We start from the raw sequence: 21,109 nt of genomic DNA, 5'->3' as shown, positions 1-21,109 counted from the left end.
GGGCAATTCTTGGCTTCATATGGGTAATTTCTGGGGGAAAATGGGAGACCTTCATTTGTAGATTATTCTCTTAACCTTTCTGGCAAGGAGGTATGTGTGGGTGAACCAAGTGTCTTTTTCATGTCACTGGTCTATTAGTAATAGTTACAGATATTTATGTTACTGTTACCCTAATTGGCAAACAAAGGCAAACACACTGAATAGGAGAGATTCAGAGTGCCAACTTTTGAGAAATGTCTGGGATCACCAGTGGTAACAGGCTTCTGTGTGAGTTACAGCCATTGGATTATTTAGGTTTTGAAGCCTAGTTCGAGGGCATGACTCATATTGACAGGCCTGCTTCCCCCACGGGATGTGACAGCGGTGGATTTTTAGGGTCAGGCCAAATTGGTGGTGGGAAGCAGGGTAACTGAATCTCGTTCTACCTCAGGCAGTAGATGAATTTGAATAACAAAAAACAGTACAAAACTAATACACTCATGTGGCAGTTTGAGACCATTTCAGAAGAAATAAATACCATCTTACATTATCCTGACACACACCTGAGTGCTTATCAGCAAGATCTAAGTGTTTTGAACATTTTTATTTCCCTGTCGCATTTGGGGTCAAATAAAGATAATTAGCTACCACTTTCAGCATTAAAGTGTACTTAACGCAGTGTGGCTCAACAGAAGAATTGAGTGATTTATTTGTAAATACTGTGTTCATTAATAATATAAAAATTAGGTATAAATTCAATATATTGGGCACACAAAAGTGTTGTTGAAAGGCTGCCTTGTTGTAGTCTGTACTATCTGTCATTTGTTATTTAAATATAAAAAATATGTCAGATAAATAATACAGTATCTGAAAGGTGGGTTTTTTTGGTTGGTTGGTTGTTTTTTTTTCTTTTTAGTTTCAGTATTGGAAGAATCAAGATGTACGAGAAATGCCACTTTAGCAGACACCTTCTAGCACTAAATCATTCATTTATACTCAGTAAATCAAGTATACCGTTACTAAATAGCCCCTCAGTAGTAGTGTCTCATCATAGGAGGGGTAATGTGCTTCCTTCACTGGCTCTACATCATTTCAGCAGAGGTTGAAATTTTTAAATCAAGAAGATTCAGTTGCACAGCTTTTATTGCAGGCTGTGAGGATCCTGAGGCTTAAACCTAGTATGCAAATATTTCACTCTGAGGAGAGGCTGCCTCCTTTTCCCTCTCAGACGGGCATTCGCTCCTGTTCTCTTACATGCGCTTGCAAACACGTGCACACACTGGTCAGCCTCCTGACTTTCAGCACATTGGAGGATTCAGGAACAGACCCCATTAGTTGTTTAGGAGGAGTCAGTCATGAGCAGCAGCAGGGCATAAGGGTAGACAAGAAAGAACTGAGATTGCTGTGGTCACCCTGAAGGAATGAGTTTCCATTTGATGGAAGAGAAGTCTGGATCTCCTGCTCTGCTAGAGAAAAGGAGTGATGTGACTGAAGGTGGTTTTATTATCATGAGAAGGGAAAGTATAGTGGCTAAGAAAAAAAAAATGAAAAGCTATGTAACAATTTGCATAACTAATAGTGCAGATGAGAAAGAAATACAATGCTTAAGCACGGGGAGTTTATCACACATGAAGCAAAATGGCATGTAAAGTGTGCCATAAAAGTGTCACGTGTATTTGAATGAGGTGGGGCTGGAAGAGGGAATAATAGTGAGATTAAGCTCAGGATAACAATCAACAACAGCTCTGGTTTTAAATCCAGTGTGACCGTTCTAGATGTTTAATTTTCCAGAACTGTTGTCTCTGGGCAAACAATGTACAAGTTATGTCAAACAAGTTTATAAATCTCAAAATTGCAAAGATAATGTGAAAGATTAAATTAAAGCTTTCACTTACACTGATTTAGTATTTTGCTTTACATTGAGCAATACTGGACTGTATTGAAGCTAAGGAAAAGCTCCTGAAGCATTTGCAGAACATGTGGGTTATGCAAAGTACTGATTATGCTGTGCAGAAAGACAACTGCATTCTTCATGATTTGAAAGTTGGGTTGTGTTTCAGTGAGGAAATTATGGGGAAAAGGAGGAAACAAACACAGGGAGATGAATGAAAGAGGAGGAGTTGTGTGAGACAGGAGAATGTATAAAATATGGGAAAAGAAGAAATAAAGTAGAAGGGCAGATAAATAGGAGAGCTGACAGGTTTAGACAGGTTTAGGATACTGATATGCAAATCCATGTGAAGAATAATCCTATGGCTAGCTGTTAGTTTTCATTGATACCAAGTAGCTGATACCACCTGACCTATACTAATCTATATTAAGGTTTATATGATCTTTTTGAAAGATGACTGTTACAAATAAGGCTAAAGTCATGAGGTAATCAAAAGAACTGTTTTTGTATATTCAAAGATTGGAAGAATGTTCCTAACTTAATTCTCAACATACTTGAATTTATTATATGCTTCTTATTTCTGTTTGTTGATTTCATTCATAGTCTGTTACCAGCTCGTACTGGTAACAAACCCTATTGTTACCAATTCTAATATTGAAACTATTCTAAAAATAGGACTTATTCAACAATAAAATGTCCTTTAATTTGCCTGCCCCTTGCAGCTTGTTTGCTGATGATACCAAACCGAGTAGGGAAGTGGACACTTTAGAAGGGAGAGCCACCCTGCAGGATGATCTAGCTAGGCTGGAATAGTGGGCTAACAAGAACATTATGAAGTTCAATAAGGAAAAGTATAAGGTCTTGCACCTGGGAATACGGAGTCTCAGAGTGCAGCAGAGGCTGGGATCTACCCAGATGGACATCAGCTCTGTGGAAAGGGACCTGGCTGTCCAGGGAGGCAGCAAGCTGGTATGAGTGAAGAGTGTGCTGCTGCAGCAAAAAGAGGCCAACAGGATGCTGGGTTGCATCAACAAGGGCATCACCAGCACAGGCAAAGATGTCATTATCCCAGTCAGTGCTTGTCAAGGCCACACCTGGAATTATGTGTTCTGTTCAGTTTTGGTTCTCACTACACAAAAAAGATGTGGACAGGCTGGAGAAGGTCCAGAGAAAGGCCACAAAGATGATCAAAGGACTGAGAAGCCTGACTTATGAGGAAAGGCTGAGAAGTTTGTTCAGCCTTGAGAAAAGGCAAGACCTTGGCACCATGTTCCAGTATTTAAAGGGTCGCGTTAAAGAAGATGGAGACTCCCCTTCTAAGAGGAGTCACGTGGAAAGATGAGGGTTAATGGGCACAAATTATTCCTGGGAAGGTTCCGGTTGGACACAAGAGGGAAGTTTTTACAATAAGAACAGCCATCCCCAGGGAGGTGGTGGATTCCCCAGTGTTGGACACTTTTAAGATTTGCCTGAACAGGGTGTTGGGCCATCTTGCCTACGTCATCCTTTGGCTAGAAAGGTTAGATCAAGTGATCCTTGAGGTCCCTTCCAACCTGGTATTCTGTGATTGTATAAAATAATTTTAAATTCAGTCTTAACACCCTCAGGCTCCCTCCCCTTCCCTCTGCACTCCTTCTTCCCACCAAAGAGAAGAAAAAAAAAAAAAAAAGAAGTGGGGAGGATGCTTGAGAAAAGACAGGAAAATATCTTTGGTTGGTTCATACTTTCTGGGGAAAATAGGTAAGGGAATGCTATCATCTGCTTTTGTCCAGTGGAATGAAGATAAGCAAACTTACCCTTGGTAAACGGTGCCAAGAAAACCATGTTCTTAATTAAAAAAGCATTTCTCTCCCCTCCCCCAATACTTAATATATTTGACTTCACAAAGAATGGCTTAAAGAAGTAATGGTAACTGTGTTAACTGAAATGTAGAATGAGTTTGGTTTGAGATGTAGGGTGTAACTTTTTTTGGGGTTCTTGCAGAAAGATTAAAAAAAAATATTTGAAAGAGTAGATGGTGTTACTCTAACATCAAGACTGATGTCTCTGCAGTCCACCAAGCCTTCATGCAGCTGCCTTGACATCTAAATACGTAGGTTTCTGGTTTTCGATAGTGAGGGATTTAAGTGCCTGTAATTCTACTTCTGCACAGACAGCTCCAATGGTTTGGCTTGTCTTCTGACCAAGTCCTTCTGGGATCCTGAAATTAAGTGTTTCTGCTCATTAGCCCTTGTACAAATCTCTTTAACACTCATCATTAGAAGGGAGCTCAGCACAAAGCGTAGCAGCCATAGCAGGATTGGCAATGATACAGCTTGGATGAGGAGGAGAGGTGGCCAAGTTTTGAGGGAGACTCTGAGTATCTGTATTGAACAAGATGGAGCTTCTCCTTTTCAACAGTTACTGTCTTCAAAAGAGCTGGAAATTAATCCAAGCTCAGAAAGCTGTCTTGAATGACGTTGTTAGAGTTACAGAGATCAAGCGCTGAAGAGCTGTGAAAATAAAGAAATATGGTTGTCTAGAGTATGTGAACTGAGCTCCCTTGGACATATGCATTGTGTTATAGTTAAAGTTACGCAATCTTAGAATTGTACTGTCTTTTCACTGGACCAGAAGTTTATGAAGACTATGAGGAAAAGGAGACAGATCTTTGAAAACTTGTTTTGATTTGCTATAAAAACATGGAGACAGATAGTTTAGGGGGTAAAGTGCTACAAGAAAGGAGAGATGTGTAGCTTAGTTAAGGCAGATTAATACAACTTCCCTAGATAATTAAAGTATTATATAAGGCTAGGTACTCTGATAAATAACTTTTAGGAATCTCTGGTTGAACATTGAAGTTTGTAATGTTCCTAATTCAAAAGTTTTGCTCTTTTAAGTTCTCAGATCATATGGGGATCATATGACGTACTTTGCAGAGACTGTAATGCAATCTGTAGTTATCCTGAGAGCACCAGAGAAGCACTCTGTGTGAGAATGAGCATTCCTGTCTTCAGAGTGCTGCTCTGAGAAAGCACAGAATAACCTGGAGTAGATAACGTGTAGAGGTGTGCTGTGACTATATGTAATTCAGTTAATGTGTAGATTTTCAGTACTCACTTCTAGCCACTGAATGAGGTTGGGGCCCTCGAAAAAAATTGTGTCGTCTCCTAATAAAAAGACAGTCAGTCTAGATGTGAAAAAGGAGGCCCAATTAACTCCAAATCCTTAACAAATAAAAACAAAAATTGGGACTTACGAAGTGCTTGCCTCAAAAATTTGTTAGCTTCTGCCTCGTCAGACTCCTTTCTTATTTTAACCGTTTTAGGGTTGTTGAGGGGGTTGATGTTTGTATGTAGCTTGTTGAGTGTGGGTTTTTGTTTGGGGTTTTTTTGATTGTTTTGTTTGCATTTGTTTTGTTTGTTTTTGTGGGTGGTGGTGTTTGGGGTTTTGGGGATTTTTGGGTGTTTTTTTCCCTTTTTTCTGTTAAATGGTATGCTTTCCGTATATTTATCCTGGGAATGCAGTATGTAAAGAAAACTTGAAAACCAGGAAGCATAGTTAAGAGTCAGTTTTTTAATTTCCATTGACTTCTGGTAGAATCTTCCTTGAAAAAATGTACCTTGCTTACTTTTCCAGTTACATATTTACTTGCGTGACGAAGATGACAAATAATTTTCCTTTGATCTGATGTAATTGTATTTTAGGGGAACTAATTCCATCTTGTCTGGTCATGTTCTGGACATGGTCAAAGCAACTGCTGCTTAAAGAGACTAGTCTCAATGGTTGTGTTATATGAAATGCAATGCTTCTCTACTCTGTTATTGTTAGATGGGGTGCTCTAAATTAGATGGTCTAATTCTGGAAAATTTGAATATGTGCAGGTGGACTTTTGTGTCAGCAAAGCCACGCTTATTTAATTGGAGCTCCATATGTCTGCAAAAATTGATTCCATATGGTTAAATAGCACATTTTGAAAATGTTTCTTTAATTCATACTAGTGCCAGGAGAAAGTAGAATAACCTTATTCTTTGAGCTCCTCCTTAACTGACAAGTGCACCTGTACACAATCCTGCTTTCAATTTCTGAAGTGGTAATTGGGTATGTAGGATTTTCTTGTCACACATTAACAGTTCTAAGGTAGCTTAAACCTGTTGCTAATAAAGTCTTAACTGCGTTGCTCCCTGTTTTATACTCCTAAAAATAAGTGATGAAATATATGCGAATCATGCAATCTTACCTTCTACTAGGTGGAATTTACATGAGGTTTCTCACAGAAAACTTTCATTTAAGGTTAAGCTATGTCTAATAGATAGAGATACATATATATATATATATACACACATGCATATATATGTAGAACGGGTCAAATGAAACCCAGTCTTTTTGCAGGGGTAAAAAAGCTTTGTTTCCGGTTAAGCAAATTGATGGGAAATGATCCTATTAGAGATGTGAATTTTGAAATTACTGAGAACCGTGGGCTATAAGAGTTGATATAATCAAGAGATGAACTTATGAGGAGGTACATAAATTGTCTTTTTTTTTTCTTTTTTATTGTACACAGGTACCTAAGGATAAAACTGGCCTGAAGGGAAATCTCTGGGAAACTGGGGAGCTTGACTGTTCTTGCACCTGAGTAAGTGAATGCTTAGCTGCAAATCAGCTTTACAGAATGCTAAAACTGTTGAATATTTTTCAGCACCTACGTGCCTAATTGTAATCTGTAACTTGAGACAATACCTTGGCTTTTGAATGAAGAAAGACTAGAAGTACTAAGGCTAGGTAAAGGGAGGGAATGTTGTATAGAGCCTTCAGGGCTCTTTATTGCTACCCTTAAAGCCTCCATATAATTAAACATATGCAGGATTTCTTGGTGTTTTGGTGGTTTGTCTTTTCAGTTCTTTATCTTGAGACTAATTTCTGAGTTTGAGCAACCTCTCTTATTCTTAAAAGTTAAAGCATGATCTTGCTGGTTTGTGATCATAACACACTGAGATGCAGCAGGATTGAAGTCATAGGAAGGCGCCGTGTCATGTATGAGGTCATCAGGGGAGGAAGGCTGATCAGACAACCTTTGGAGGCCTAATATGGTTGTCGTGTAAAGGGGGAACGCTAATTTCGCATTGTTTGAGACAAGTTTGGTTGGGTTTGCACCCATTGAAATAGTCGGATGAGCTTCCATTGAAATAGGACAGAGACAGCTTTTCTTCCATCAGTTTTGACAGGGCATGTGGCAGACATTGTTGGGTGTCTGGAGGTCTGAAGTGCCAAACCCAGCCTACACAGGTTTCTAAAAAGGCAGGAAGAATGTTTTTCAGTTACTCACCTAGCTTCCTTTCCTGGCAATCTAAGCACTATTCTGGTTACAATAAATTACATGTAGAAAAGATACTTTGTTGTTTTATTTAATGTATTTATTTATTCGTACATATTCATATATTAAATGCATGCAATATGAATGAGCAGATTAGTACTGCAGAAAACATCTTTCTACTGGTAACAAATTTTTAATAATGGGCAAGTTAATTGAGTTTTCTGAAAGAGTTACCAGAGCTGGAGTCTTTCTTCCTGCATTTATCATGCTAAAAGAATTATGTTTAGTTTTGGAAGGCTTCAGTTTGTTGAATATCCTTACTGGTGTCTACATTATATTTTACAAACTCTACTTATCAGCTGGGAGTCTCTTGATTTAATCTGGTCTAAACTTGTTATCAGTGCATTTTACTCTTAAGTCTGTGCTGTGGTTTAATCATATTCTTGTACTGAATGCATGAACTCATAAATTGCTATCTGTCACGTCGCTGTGTAAAAAAGTACATTTCATTTTGCCATGGTATTTACCATGTTTATCTCTTTGCGATAAAGTAGTGGACAAAAAAGTCTCTCATTGCTTTTAATATTAGAGAGAATTAAATATGTAAGTTAGAACTGTGCCAGGCTTTGTGAGCCACACACACATAAGACTTCTAATTCATTCAGAAATGCATCATGGAAGCTTTTAGCATTATCATTCTCTGATTTGTAAGTTACATAGTGAATCAAAAATAGTGCCCCAGTCTGTATTATAAGTAACTGATTGTTTTCCCATGCAATTGTAGTTCTCACTGAAGTTTTGGTTCCTGCAAATACTGTGCCTTGTCATACTTAAGGTTTTAGGAGCTGGGGTCTGTGTACTCGTGAACAGGTGTAAGGTTTATTAAAGGAGAGAAGTTCAGTATTCTTAAATGATAATGACATGTTTTGAAATCAAAATTGGCTCAACAGCTCTGTTTTAAATCCAGCAGGGACCTTTGAGAGAGGCTTTTGTCTTGTTTCTTTTAAATTCTGTACTAACATGCAGCAAATGTTTTCATTTATTTCCTGTGTTATCAGTCCTACTCTGCATATTTTAGTCTATTGCTTTTGACAGTGATGAAAGACAGGTATTTCCTGACCGTTTGTATTTTGGGTGCTACATAAGCTCAGCTGTTCGTTTCAGGAATATTTTCTTCTCCTGTCTTGTTCCCATTTCCTCATTTGGAAAGCAGCACTAGAAATTCCAGGTGCAGTTGCAGTCTTTTCAGAGTTATAAATTTTGTGCTGTGTACATGAGCTTGCCTATACAAAGAAAATGTGATCATTCTGCTGGGCTTGAGGATTTGTATGTGTGGTGGCTTCTGCCTTGACAAAGATACCATGTCAGTGTTAACTTACTTTTTGCTTGAAAATTGTGCTTGGTTGTTGCTTGCAGAAGTCAAGAACCATTCAACTCAGAGATGGGGATATCCGAATTAAATTGTGTAGGCTATTCCTTTATGAATATAGGATTGACCTCTAATTTAGCTGTTTTACCCAGTTCGTTATTTGCCAGTTGTTGTAGTTACTGCATCACCTACAGATACTCTAATTCGGATTTGAAATTTAGTGCCCTGGGGCAAGATTCTCAAGTTAAGCATGGAAATGAACTGGCCTTGTTTTTGAGAGTACCCTGCATGTAGCACTTTTGTGCCTGGTGTTCTGGAAAGATCAACGGGTTTGTGCAAATCTACATCTGGGTTCGAAGCAAGATAAAACATATCTGTGACGCAACCCTCTGTGTGCTGCATTGTTCTTTTTTGGTGATTGGTAGGTAATAGTCCATACCATATTTAGAGGCTGAAGTGAAGCCAACTGGTGTTCTTGCTATACAGCCTGTTGGTACTGCAGGGTGGAGCTCTTCAATTTCATTTAGGAGTTAATTTCAGGGAGATTGTGATTATTTTTGTAAAGCGTAGTGTATAGTTTCTGAGATTTTAAAGATACCATACACTTTGCTGTTTGTAGATTAGAAGTCGCTGAGGGTTTAAAACCCTTTCTCCTCAGTCTCTCTCACAGAGATCTATTAAGTTTCTAATCAGAATCATAGAATCATATAATCATTAGAGTTGTATCAATTTAATATTCACTGAAATCCCAAAAAAGTTGATATTTGATAATTCCAGGTTTTTTAATCTGATGAGAATTTTTGTTTGAGGATTTTTTTTTTAATATATTTTTGAGAAGGATTCTTCGTTGTTTGGATAGTGGTGCCTGAGAAATGGAAAGCTTTAAGTAGCTGCATTTTTAATAAAAAGGAACCAAGCATTTATTCAGAAAATTTTATTTATTAAAATAGCTTGTTTTCAGACAGCTAACAGAACTGTAGTTACAGCCCTCCCCCACACTTTCTGTTTGTGAAAGACAGCTTATTTTGATCAGACCTAAAATGTTGATGAAATTATATCTCCTTGTTTTGCCTGGAGCCAAGTGTCACAGCCTTTCATTGGTGTTTGGAAAGCTGTATATCACTAAATTTGAAAGGTACCAGAGTTCTGTGGCTGGCCTCAGCATTAAAATATATAGACATTTCTGCTTTATGAAGCTGTAACCAGATAATTCATCACTAGTGGGTATCTGGACGTAGACATGAGCTTTTAAAGAACAGTATGTTATACTGCGAATTCCTTAGGAGGGGAAGTGTTTGTTTTTAGAGATTCCTGGAGAGTGGAAGCCTATTATGGTGGTATTGTGCATGTAATAATTGTGTTCTTTGCCTAGGTTGTTGTTGGGGTTTGGTTAGTTGTTTTTTTGGGGGTTTGTTTTTTTCTTTGGTTTGGTTTTTTTTTTTTTCTTAAAGGTCTAAGACCATTCAAAAATTCCATCATAATAAAAATAAACAAGTTGTGTCCTCTCTAAAAACATAGAGGAGGGTGGAAAACATGCCTTTTTTTTTTTTTTTTTAAGTGTTCTACTCTCAGTACCTATGCAGATAAATGGTAGTGTGTCACACAATTCACGTGAACAGCAATGCAGCTGTATTTCTGTTGTCTGCTAAAATAGCAAGGAGTGAGAAGGAAAGAGAGGATGACAAGGGGGATATGTATCGGAGATTGGCGTTGCGTTGTGGTATGAATGAAGTGATGCTGTGGTTTTATTGGGGGCGGGGGACTCATTACAGAAGGTTTCATCTGTTTGCTGCTCTTCAGTATTTAGAAAGCCTCTTTAGTGATCCTTTCTGCAAACCAGCTCATGCAGTAACTGGCAAAACAGAAGCAATTAGTGGTGTAATCTCAAAGGGGATCTCAAGCTTCACTTTAAGTGCAGTGATTAAATCCACTAAAATGATAACCATTGCTGCCAAGAACTCCTGTAATTGGTCACTAATGTATTTTATTTTAGCAGTTGATAAGTACTGGATTTCATGCATGTAATTAGTAATGCATACACGTTTGGTCAGTAAAATTGAAAACCCCAATAACCCGGGGTGGAGGGGGTGGGAAGGAACACAGAACTGGAGAACTGAAACAGTGCTCTGTTGATAGTACCTAACTAGAACTGTGTGCTTCAATAAAACAAGTGTCCTACTGTGCTGGAATACAAATGGGCTGTCTGTGGCAGGATATAGCAAAGACGTTTGGCAGAGAGGGATTTGAAAGCTTCTGGCATAATGTAATTGAATTGGCCATTTCTTTAAAGATAGAGCAAATTGTTTGCTGTGGCATTCATCATCATAAGGAAGGTCAGACAGCTTGCCAAACATACGATATTCATAATAAAAAGTAAAATGGTGATGCTTATATTTAAACACAAGTCATGTTATCATATTTGTAAAAGCTGGGGAAATGAATGGGAATATTTTTGGTGGTGCTGAGGCATTAGTAATCTAAGTAAGATGGTAATTTAAGAGGGGGAAAGCATATAGTCAGGGAAAAGACCCCCAAGGGAATGCAGTGAGTGAGCAACATATGATCCCCCCTGACTTGAAATGATAGTAGGTGTCTTGGCAGGAGTGTTGCTGACTCTTTCTTCTGATCACTTAAGGGAAGATAAGCTTGTGTGATCCTATTTTTTCCCTTTTAGGAAAATAAAGGGAAGAATAACAAAGGAGGACTTAAAGAAGCCTTTAAAAGAGACAAAATCTGAGTGTTGCTGGGTTTTGTTAGTTACACTGTGACAGGACAAGATGGAGCAACAACCTGTAGCATATCTGAAATGTTATATGAAATGCTTGGTATTGGTACACTGGGAAACCCCTCTCGAGTCACACCCAGAACACTGAACATAAATTGCATGATGACAGGAGCTTTAGGCCACACAGTGATGCCTCTGCAGATGAGTAGCTGTTAGCTTTCAGGTTCCAACACATTCGGGAGACTGGCATTTTGATTTCTTGCACCACTACACCACTGATAGGGTTGGAAATGGGAATCAAAATAATTGGATTGGATATATAGATCCCAGCAAGTCAGCCAAGAAAGCGGCTGGGCTGAGGAGGGCTGCTCTGAATTCTAAAATGTGCCAGTGCTTTTTTATGAGAGGGTGAGGATGGAAGGAGTAAACCAGAGTGCAGGTGCCTGCCATTTGTATTCAGCACATGTAATAAAATAATTGAATATATGCTTCCTCCTATTAAAGTCTGTTAAAATCAGGAATAAAGCACATTAACATTATATTAAAAAGGCAGCACAATTTTTCAGCTAATGTATCTTACTTACAGTATGCACAGTGTATGGACAGGCAGACTGGGAAGTAGTCTTTTACATTTCAAGGCACTCCTCGTTGCTGGTACAAGACTCTTCCCATCAGTGCATTTTCTGTTACTGTGTCCAGCAATAGCTTTCCAGCGTTCACACTGGTAGTTTTTTTCACATGCCAACAGTTATTCCCCTCCAGAAAGAATTTCCTGCTAGTCACTCAATATTTTCCATTTAAAAAATCCCCACCAATGTTTCCATTTACTCTTCCTTGAGCTTACATATCAGATAGAAAATGTCTTCCTTCTTCTGCTCTGCAGATTCCTCCTCTAGATATTTGTAAACTCTTACCCCACTTTCTCTTTGCGCCCCTTTGCCATTTTTCACCTGTACAAATTTATCCGTCTTCCCTCAAAAGTCAGTTCTTCAGGCTTGCTTTTTAGAGATACCTTCCCTCCCCCTTCATTTAGCCAGGGGATATATTATGAAGGATATATGTTTTTTCTGTTAGCATAATTTCTGATGCTTTTCTTTAAAAAAAAAAATAAAATTCTACTATGCAGCTTGCCTGCCTATAGTATTTCCTGCTTGAGGTATGGTGCAGTGCACTTTTTCCCTTCCTTCCTTTGCTTCCTTATTATGTTTTGCTTTGTTTTGTTTTGTTGTGGGGTTTTTTGTTTGGTTTTTTGTGTTTGTTTTTGTTGGTTTTGTTTGGGTTTTTTTTTGGACCAAACTTGTATCTTGCATTTTCCTAAGTAGTGTATCTTTGTTACTTTCCATTTGTATTTCTGTGTTTTCTTTACATTGCATTAAATCCCAGTTCCTGTCTCCAACTTCTCCTAGTCAATGTTAAGCATCAGTGCAAAATAGCCTAGTGGTTTATGTGCACATCTGCACTGAGGAAAGCAGTGGCTGCAGTACCTCCTGTGCTTTGAAGCCAGATGGGCAAGGCTGTGTCTGTGCTAATACTATATGATGAGAACACATGCTTAAGTATTTCTCTACTTTTGCAGTAGCCTGTCCTGTGTCCTGTCCCTAAAACACAAGGCTGAATTTGTAAGCAAATCCAGCAGTTATTGGCTCCAGTTGTAGTCACTGGAAAAAGCTACGTTGAACTCTTTCTGAACATCCTCGTTCTGAACTGAATACAAGCATTTGCCTTCTGCTTCCCCATTCCCAATTTCCACGCAATTTGAGACACTAGTTTTCATATTGTGCTTTCAGTTCATTATTTCATGTTATCCTGCTCACTTGTAAAGATGGTGTAAAGGTGATCTCTTTCTGTTTTCATCTGTGCAAGCCAATATTACCTAAAGCTCCTTCAGAAGCTGTCATTTGCATATCTTGAGGTATGCTGTAGCCATATTATACGTAAATCTACCATTCAGTCATACGGTGTTTTGATGTAGGATTGCAAGACTAACAGATAAAAAGTGTATTTACTATCCATATGGAATGGATGCTATTTAACTAGTATGGTGGTGCTGTGGAGGTGCAGTGTGGAGAAGCAGTATTGAAACTTGGAGCTCAAAGTGTTTGGATGTATTGCGAAGAAAGTTTGGGAGCTCATCTTTCTGTTAGGAAACTGATAACATCCAATGCATTTTGTCAGATAGACTGAAATTATGAGTTGGTTATCATGTGGTAATAAGTGTGTGCAGATTTATCATATGAGGAGGCTCTTTTGTTTGGAAATTATAGATATAAAAAGATGCACTGGAAGTAAACTAAAGGTAGAAGAAGTTAAACAGGAAACAGAGTTTGTTATTCCCTCCATGTTGATAGCTATTTTAAACCTGGAAAATAACTGAAATTGAGATGAGAAATTGTCCATTAGCTGAAATTTTTACATCCTGTTCAGATTTCTGTCTATGTTTCAAAAGTCACATGTAATACAGGAATTCCATGTTTGAGTTTCAGAACTTGTGCAGTTGAGGAGCCCAGTTAGATAATTCACTGGTGACCTCTTTTTGCCTTTGTTCTTATGAAGGTTACCAGTCAAGATTAGCACTTTCATACAAGCAAGATTTTTTTAGCCAAGATGATGGTCGTGTTTCTGGAAGACAGTTGCAACGCAGTAGTTACTGTGCAAGAAACTGAAGAAATAGTTCACGAATTTGTGCTGCTCCAAAAGTTACCTCTATGACACCGTGGCCTTTTTCAAGGTGTCCTTTATTGGACAGTGCAATTGGCTGTCAGTATCACAGAAATATTTTATTTATAGTAATAATTCTATAGAAGAAGAAATGGGTTTGGGAGAAAAGGAGAAAGGAAAGAATCTTAGCTTTTTTATGTTAATAACTTCCTGAATGTGGATGAAATCAAACGTTGCGGATTTGAACAAAGAGATCAAATTAAATACCTTGCGCAGGTTCCATAAACTCTTAAGGGAACTGTGACACTTGATCCTACATATTCTGACTACTTTCATTTGGTCAACAGCATAGCACTGTATTTTACACAGGCTCTATAAACAAGGCAGTGGGTTACACGGGTAGTATTTTCTGTACCTGTTAGCAGGTTAAATGCTATTAAATGTTTCCCATTCCAATGCATAAACAACCTTCCATGATTTGAATTCCAGGTAATGGAAGCACCTTATGTATTTCAGGACATATTTCAGGATAGCATTTGTTTTGTTTAGGAGACCTGCAGATTTTTGGTCTTAAAATCATGATATAAACAGCAGCATGTGCCACATAGCTAGCTTGACTGTGCTCAGGTAAGCTCAGAACCAGTTGAGCTGTTTCTTCCTTCTCAGGAAGTCTTTTCTCTGCTTTTTGGTGTCTTATCCTTGGTTACTGAAACCACGCTTATGTTCCACTTCCCCAGTCTTCAGAACTAGTTATGTTCAGTGAGTATCTTACCCCTTGCAGTTTTTCCTATTGCACATTATACAGGATGAGTTATTTTGCTGTACAACTAATGAACTCAGCTCTTTATTATGGCATGTTGACTGACGTTGCTTTTGAAGGGCATCAGGAAAAGGTAGAATAATATTAAAATTATTTTGCTTTTTCTGTTCTTTTACACCAACACTTAGAAACATGGTGAGTAGTCTCCTCTTCTGAGATTGTATACAGTCAAGGAAATGTTTAGATGGTGGAGACCTTTCACTTACATGCAAACTGAGCTGTAAAGAGATGCATATAGTTAGTTATTGGGAAAAAAAAAAAAGTATTGTGGCTGTGTAGGACTGAATTTAACCATAGGATATGGAAAATGTTTTTGTGGTTTTGAAACTAACCCCATTATTTTTATGTGATCTTAGGGAATGTGTTTTTGAAACTTCCTTTGTTACTGTAGCAGGTTTTTTAGCCTTTCAAACCATTAGTTCTTAAATTAATAATGCCCTTCTGCTAGCCATGTATTGTTTGGAAAAATGAGGCTTGTTTAGGAAATGATAAGTGACAGCACTGATATCCTAGCTCCCTACCTTGGGAAGTGCTTCCCTTATTTTCCTTTTCTGTGCCCCTCTCCAGGAACAAAGGCAATACAAAAATGCAGATGTTGAAAGGCATGAAAATATGTTTAAAGTATTTTCCTTCTGTCTTGGAACAATGGTTGCTGACAGCAGAAGGCTGGCTTGCTTGTTAAAATTAGATTTGAATCATCAGTGTAATAGCGGTAGGAAATTGTAAGATGGAAGGGTGCCAGGAAGCCTATCTATATCTGCCCTTCCAGTACATGTAAAGTGGACCCTGAATGACTTTAGCTGGGTCCTCAGTTGAGCAAGCTTGCCCTGTGTGACAAGTACTGGTTTGAGCATCCTTGAAACAAAATACTTTGTGCCTGGGCAAAAGCCATTGAGGTGGGATACCAAGCACAGACACAAGCACAACAATGCAAGATGGCTGTTACAGGTTAGGCTTCCGAAGTGTGTGTTTCTTGTTCAGGGTTCCTTACATCACACTGAATTGGGCCCAAGCTCATTACCTCTCAACATTTTCCTGGACTAGGATAAAAAAAAAAAAAAAATAAAAGCTGTGTTTTGAAGGCTTGGCTTATTGGATTTTATGGTTGTAAAAATACTAGGAAGTTTTCATGAGCTAGCTGTGAGTAAATTAGAGGGCAGTGCCTGCTCTGAAGCTGTGTCATAGCATCATTCTGGCTCACTCTGTTCAGGATGTTTTAAGGCAGGCCAGCACCCAGTTGATTCTTTGCTATAGCTATTACACCTTGGCTTTGCAGTAACCCCATATATGGAAGACAGTGACCTCTCCATGCACCTTAAAACTGTTCACAGAAATGGCTGTAATTCTGCTGATGCAGAATGCAGCTGCCCGTTTTGTTACAGAAGGGCTGGTTATGTCTGTGCTGTGTACTGGCTTCTGCTTCATTTCTAGTGCGGTTTTTACACTACTTCCATAAGCAGCTTAGTTCCTGATGACTTCAGGGAGTGCTTTGCATGATATAATGGTAATTGATATCAGCTGAAGTGCTAAAGCTACCAGTCCCCTAATTTAAATTAGCGCCAGTCAGATATGGGAGAGCCAAAAGCAGGACTGTGCATGGGAGAGGGCTTCCCTCTTGGAAATGATTTAGTTTGCTCTCAGAACAGAGTAAGAATTTTCTGACCTTGAGGTCATGTGATTATTCTTGTCCTGGGTGGCAAAGTGGAATCAAAGTGGTTGTGAAGGGACGATCAAGGAGGAATTTTAGTTTAAGTGTTTAATGATGTTTAGTGCGTTACTGTTCTTTTCATCAGTGCTATGAATGCAATCAGACATATTTTAAAATAAATCTACATAAATAACTGCCTTATAATAATCCAGCATTCGTTTATATCTTTTTATATCATTTGTTTATATCTGCTCCATTTAACACTCTATTGTATGTATGTATGTATGTATCCATCTATCTGTATATATCTGGAGTTTATATATATAATGTTTATTTATTTTATGGAGACATAAGCAGTTCTCCAGCTGGACTGTATTGTGTATAGATATTATTTAATTGTTGGCAAATATTTGGAAGGTACAGGACCACCATAGTTTCATAAGACTCCAATAGCAAACTTGATTGTACTCAAGAGAAGACAGAAAGCATAGCATGAGAGGCCACCTTGAGTTGACCTGCTTGAGTGTTCAATTTATAGACTACAATCTGTAATCTGCATGTGTGCCAACTGGAAGAACAGTGGGTTATTTGAAAGATTTTGCTGAAAGTTACTGATGTATTTGTGTTTGAAAAAAATGGATGGGGATTGATCTAGGGTGTTTTTTCCCAGGAGTCCTTACAGGGCTGGTAGAATGATGGAGCTGTCAGGTAGGCTTTAGGTTGCCCAGATGATGGTGGTTTGCACAGCTCCACTAGCTCCACTGGTAGCTGTTCTACTTTCTAAGATGTTTCCAGAAATGTGACTCATGTTTTCTTTTATGTACAATGAGTCCATTATTTATTGTTATATCTTTGCTGATTAATTTAATTGCTTGTCCTGTTGGTGATATCCTATGTCATATTTGTAGACAGTTGCTTCCCGTGTTTCTCAAGACAAGGTCAAGATCCATTCCCTTAAACAGCCCAGATACTTCTGTTATGTAGAGCCTTTTCTTAAGTGTTCTTCAATTTGTCTTGTAGTTGTCTATAAATATGTAAGTCTAACCTAGAATAATAAGGTTTTTACAGCCTTACTACTTACATTCTAGTTCAACTTGGTGCCACGTGATATTGCACATACTCTTAATCATAATGTTATCCAGTTTCATTTTTTAACATGTTCCCTGTCTCCTGGGTGTCCACCTACCATCTGTTACTTCATCCCATTACATTTCCACTGGGTTTCCCATTTTGTCTCCAGCATACTGTGCAGAAAAAGCCCTCCGTATAGTTTCGCTTATTGATTTCACAGTTTAATTACACAGCTAATCAGATTATGGTGACTTTTTTCTCCCTGTGCTTTCCATTGTGACTAAAAGCATATATCGGGAGCTGATTCTCTTAATTCTGCACTCAGGTATTTATGTGCATGCAGGACAAGCATACAGGATTCTTCTAAACACTGTTTTCTGTTCCATTCACTTCACATAGTGCGCATAAAGACATAGTCAAGGGCCCATTTCTTCACAACTTCAGCAGCCTCTCATGTTCTGCTTCCTACTGTGACTCTTCGCAGTTGACCTGAGTTGATTCAAATGCAGTGGCTCCAAAAGGGCCTGTCCTGGCCTCCCTTCCCTCCTCCTTGACCTGTGCTCCCTGGGTGCTGTTGGCTCTGTTGTGCTGAAAAATGGCTATATTTGTGAGGTGAACTTCCAGTCAGATCAACAGTCTGATCCATCCTCTGTCCCTGGCACATGGCAACAGCAGGGTCTGAAATAAGCTTTGTTCGGCTGTTAATACACAATGCTGAGTCACTGCTGAAATGCTTTACTTTGTCATGCACCTTTTGAAAATAAACTACTGCCAGATCTGGTCTACATAGAACAGGATATGTATCACCATCCTGGGCCATGCAATGGCAAGCAACTCAGCTGTTTGTGCAGAGAGGTGTGAGGTAGGGATGCATGAAGAATTACCTCAGCGGGTGTCTGCAGCCACCCTGCCTGTGCTTGAGCTTCATCCGCCAAATAAAAACCCGGGGAAGTGCTCTTCAGGCAGAGAAAGTGGCTTTCTGTCTTCTTTAAAACCTGTGAGAAATCTAGTATTCTGGGAACATGGGTGGGAGTTATTTACAAACACTGTCAGTCTTCTCAGCAGATGACTGATGTCAGTAAACTGTCATAATGATGATGATGATGATGATGATATAGAAATAACCCCAGCAGGCTGGAGCTTGGACCTGGTGACAGAGCATCTTTACTGTTATCTGACATTAACTGACATTCCTGCACCGGGGACCGTTATTTTATAGGGCAGGAAGAGGCTCGTTCATTTACTGCTCATTTTTTGCACTGCTGGACAGAAGCTTGTCTGATAAATCTGCAATGTTTCATGCTAATGAACTCAGCCAGTCCTTGGTTTCTGGCCATGTACTACAGGAGTTAAACCGTATGGAATATTACTGTGAAAAATTTAGGTTCATTTATAAATACAAAGGTCCATGTGTACAAATTGGCTTCAGTCTTAACTGATTTAGAATACTTGATTAGACAACACAGCTGAGCCAACGTAACTCTCGCTGCTGCTGAGAGAGGTGGTTCGGCCCTCACTTTTGTCTTCCCTCCCTTCTGGCCATATGGTGCTTGTCTGACTCCTTGCTCCACTGCTGAGCTCCTTCCTTCCTGGAAGAGATCAAGCCATTTTGTCTGGTTTGATGGTATGAAACAGGTGTGAGGAACTGAGTTTCAGCACGAGGGTTACAGGTCTGGTGAGAAAACCTCTAGTGCCAAGAGGTATGTGCTAGATCAGCATGGGGTTATTTCTGCTTACTGTTTTATCAAGAGTAGTCTGGTTTTACATATCTCTTCTGTGATATATTTTTAGAGGTTACACCTGCACATGATGTAATAGTCCTGTGGCAAAAAAAAAAAAGAAAAAAAGAATGGCATTTCTAGCACAGATGGCATGATTGATAGAGCTGTGGTTTTACATACTTTGAATTTTAGTGGGGTGAGAAGACTTTCTACTCTTACACTATACTGCATTCCAAAATAAAATATTAAAAAATGCCTGGTGCATGTATACTTGGCAGAAATACAAGACTCGCTACTTTATCCAGTAAAAATCAGTGGTCACAGAACAAACGTGTTCTTCACCAGCTAATCATGTAGAACATGGCTACGTTTCAGGTTTTTTGGTACTGATGAGAGCATCACACATTTTAAGTGTTGGTGCTCTGCTTGCATTCATTTGGGCTTTCTGTCCTATCGGGGGGTTCTGCAAAACTAGTAAGAGTTGCCTCTGGAGTTCTGCCATCCTTTACAGTTTCCCCATTGCAGAGCATCATGTAAGGTAATGCAGTAACTCTGGGAAACGGTTACGGAGTTGTCCGCATTAAGGATGGTGGCTAGGTACCATCTTGATCCTTAGCAAGCACATGTGAAAGTGCAAATGCAAAAGTTGCAGGGGCAAACTTAATGTTTGCGCTTAAAAGCTGGAGCAAGCACTAGGGCAAGAAATGTCCTTGTTAGCGTTGCTTGAGTTCAGCTACTGCTGTTTGCCCAGTGTGGGAGCAGCGGCGGGTGGTGTCAGGAGCTGCCCATAACCCCGGGAGGTGGTAGGAAGGGGGGAGGTCAGAACAAGATTGTGCCTTTGGCTGGAGGAAGCAAGGGAGAGGAGGTGCCTTAGGTTTTGACAGCTTGGGTATGCTTTTTCTCATATTTAGGGTCACCACAGTCTTAATAGCATTTTCGTTCATGTATCATCTCCTTGGCTGTTTCACTGTTTTCTGTAGTGGAAGGAAACTTACTAGGTGTAGTGATAAAAACATCCAGAATGACAGCAGTCTCAGTCTGGGGATTCCCAGCCATTGGCACTGTTTGACAAAATCTCTGAAAGCTGACCTAAATGAGTGCATTAGGTAGCAGGATTGTACTGCTATCTCTTGTGGACCAGACACTGGAAAAAGATGTCTGAGTTGGATATAATGAACTAAACATGCCTGTGCACCAGAAGAACCAAGCCAGGCAGGTCTGCCAGAGCCTCCAGTGTATCAAACTGAGCCTGGGCGTGGGGACTTGAGTGGCTTCAGGGAATCGCCTTCCATTTGTGCATCTTCTGGGTGAAGGAGCCCAGCACAGCACATTGACTCCAGCCAAGCAGAAGCCATCCCCAGGTGGCCAAATGGGGATATGTATCCATCCCCCCGGACCTCCCCAATTGGGCTTCCTTCATAGCCGGGTGAGCTGGCAAAGCTGCCTGCTGGCTGGATCCTGACTTTGTGCTGAGACCAAGATCCAGGGCTGGACGGTAGCATGTGTGGGGTAGTGGGAGACTTTAGCAGCTGGCTTTCGGTAGTCTCTGCTGACAAAACCTAAGTGTGATGTTGGGTGTTTTTTTCTGCAGCAGCTTTGAGCATAGCTAAGTGAACACATTTTGAATGGGACTGGGCTTCTCGTTGCCGGTTTTAGAACTCTGCTGCAAATTAGGGAGTTTTAGGAAGATTACGAGAAAGAGGATGGTAATAGGAAACAGAAGTAAACACAAGTATAGGTGTGATGGCTTCTTGCTTTACATATAGAGACAGACATTTATATTCTCAAGTGATAAGTGATTTTGAATTTCCGGCTTTGTACACTGTCAGGGGTTGGGGTGCTTGCTGGTTTTGAGAGTCTGGTTCCCTAACAGTTTATTTGAGAGCGGTTACTTATGTGTGAGAAATGTTGCTTACAGCTATGTTGCTTATGAA

At 39.4% G+C, this 21,109-nt stretch overlaps 1 protein-coding gene across 5 annotated transcripts in view; it reads left to right on the top strand.

The window, feature by feature from the left end:
• TBL1X (transducin beta like 1 X-linked) overlaps window positions 1–21,109 on the top strand; it is a 195,061-nt gene that overhangs the window by 50,193 nt on the left and 123,759 nt on the right. For 3 of the 5 annotated variants that reach the window (XM_061366486.1, XM_061366483.1, XM_061366485.1), the window contains one exon: window positions 6,414–6,485. The exons of the other annotated variants lie outside the window; for them this stretch is intronic. The gene's annotated coding sequence lies outside the window, so the exon portion shown is untranslated. The remainder of the gene's footprint in view (window positions 1–6,413; window positions 6,486–21,109) is intronic. 5 annotated transcript variants of the gene reach the window in all.

This window comes from Neopsephotus bourkii, unplaced genomic scaffold, assembly GCF_033783945.1.
Source record: "Neopsephotus bourkii isolate Nb327-2 ecotype Australia unplaced genomic scaffold, CSIRO-AGI_Nbou_v1 NB_1346, whole genome shotgun sequence".
NCBI lineage: Eukaryota > Metazoa > Chordata > Aves > Psittaciformes > Psittacidae > Neopsephotus > Neopsephotus bourkii.
This window is presented reverse-complemented; position numbering and strand designations above follow the sequence as displayed.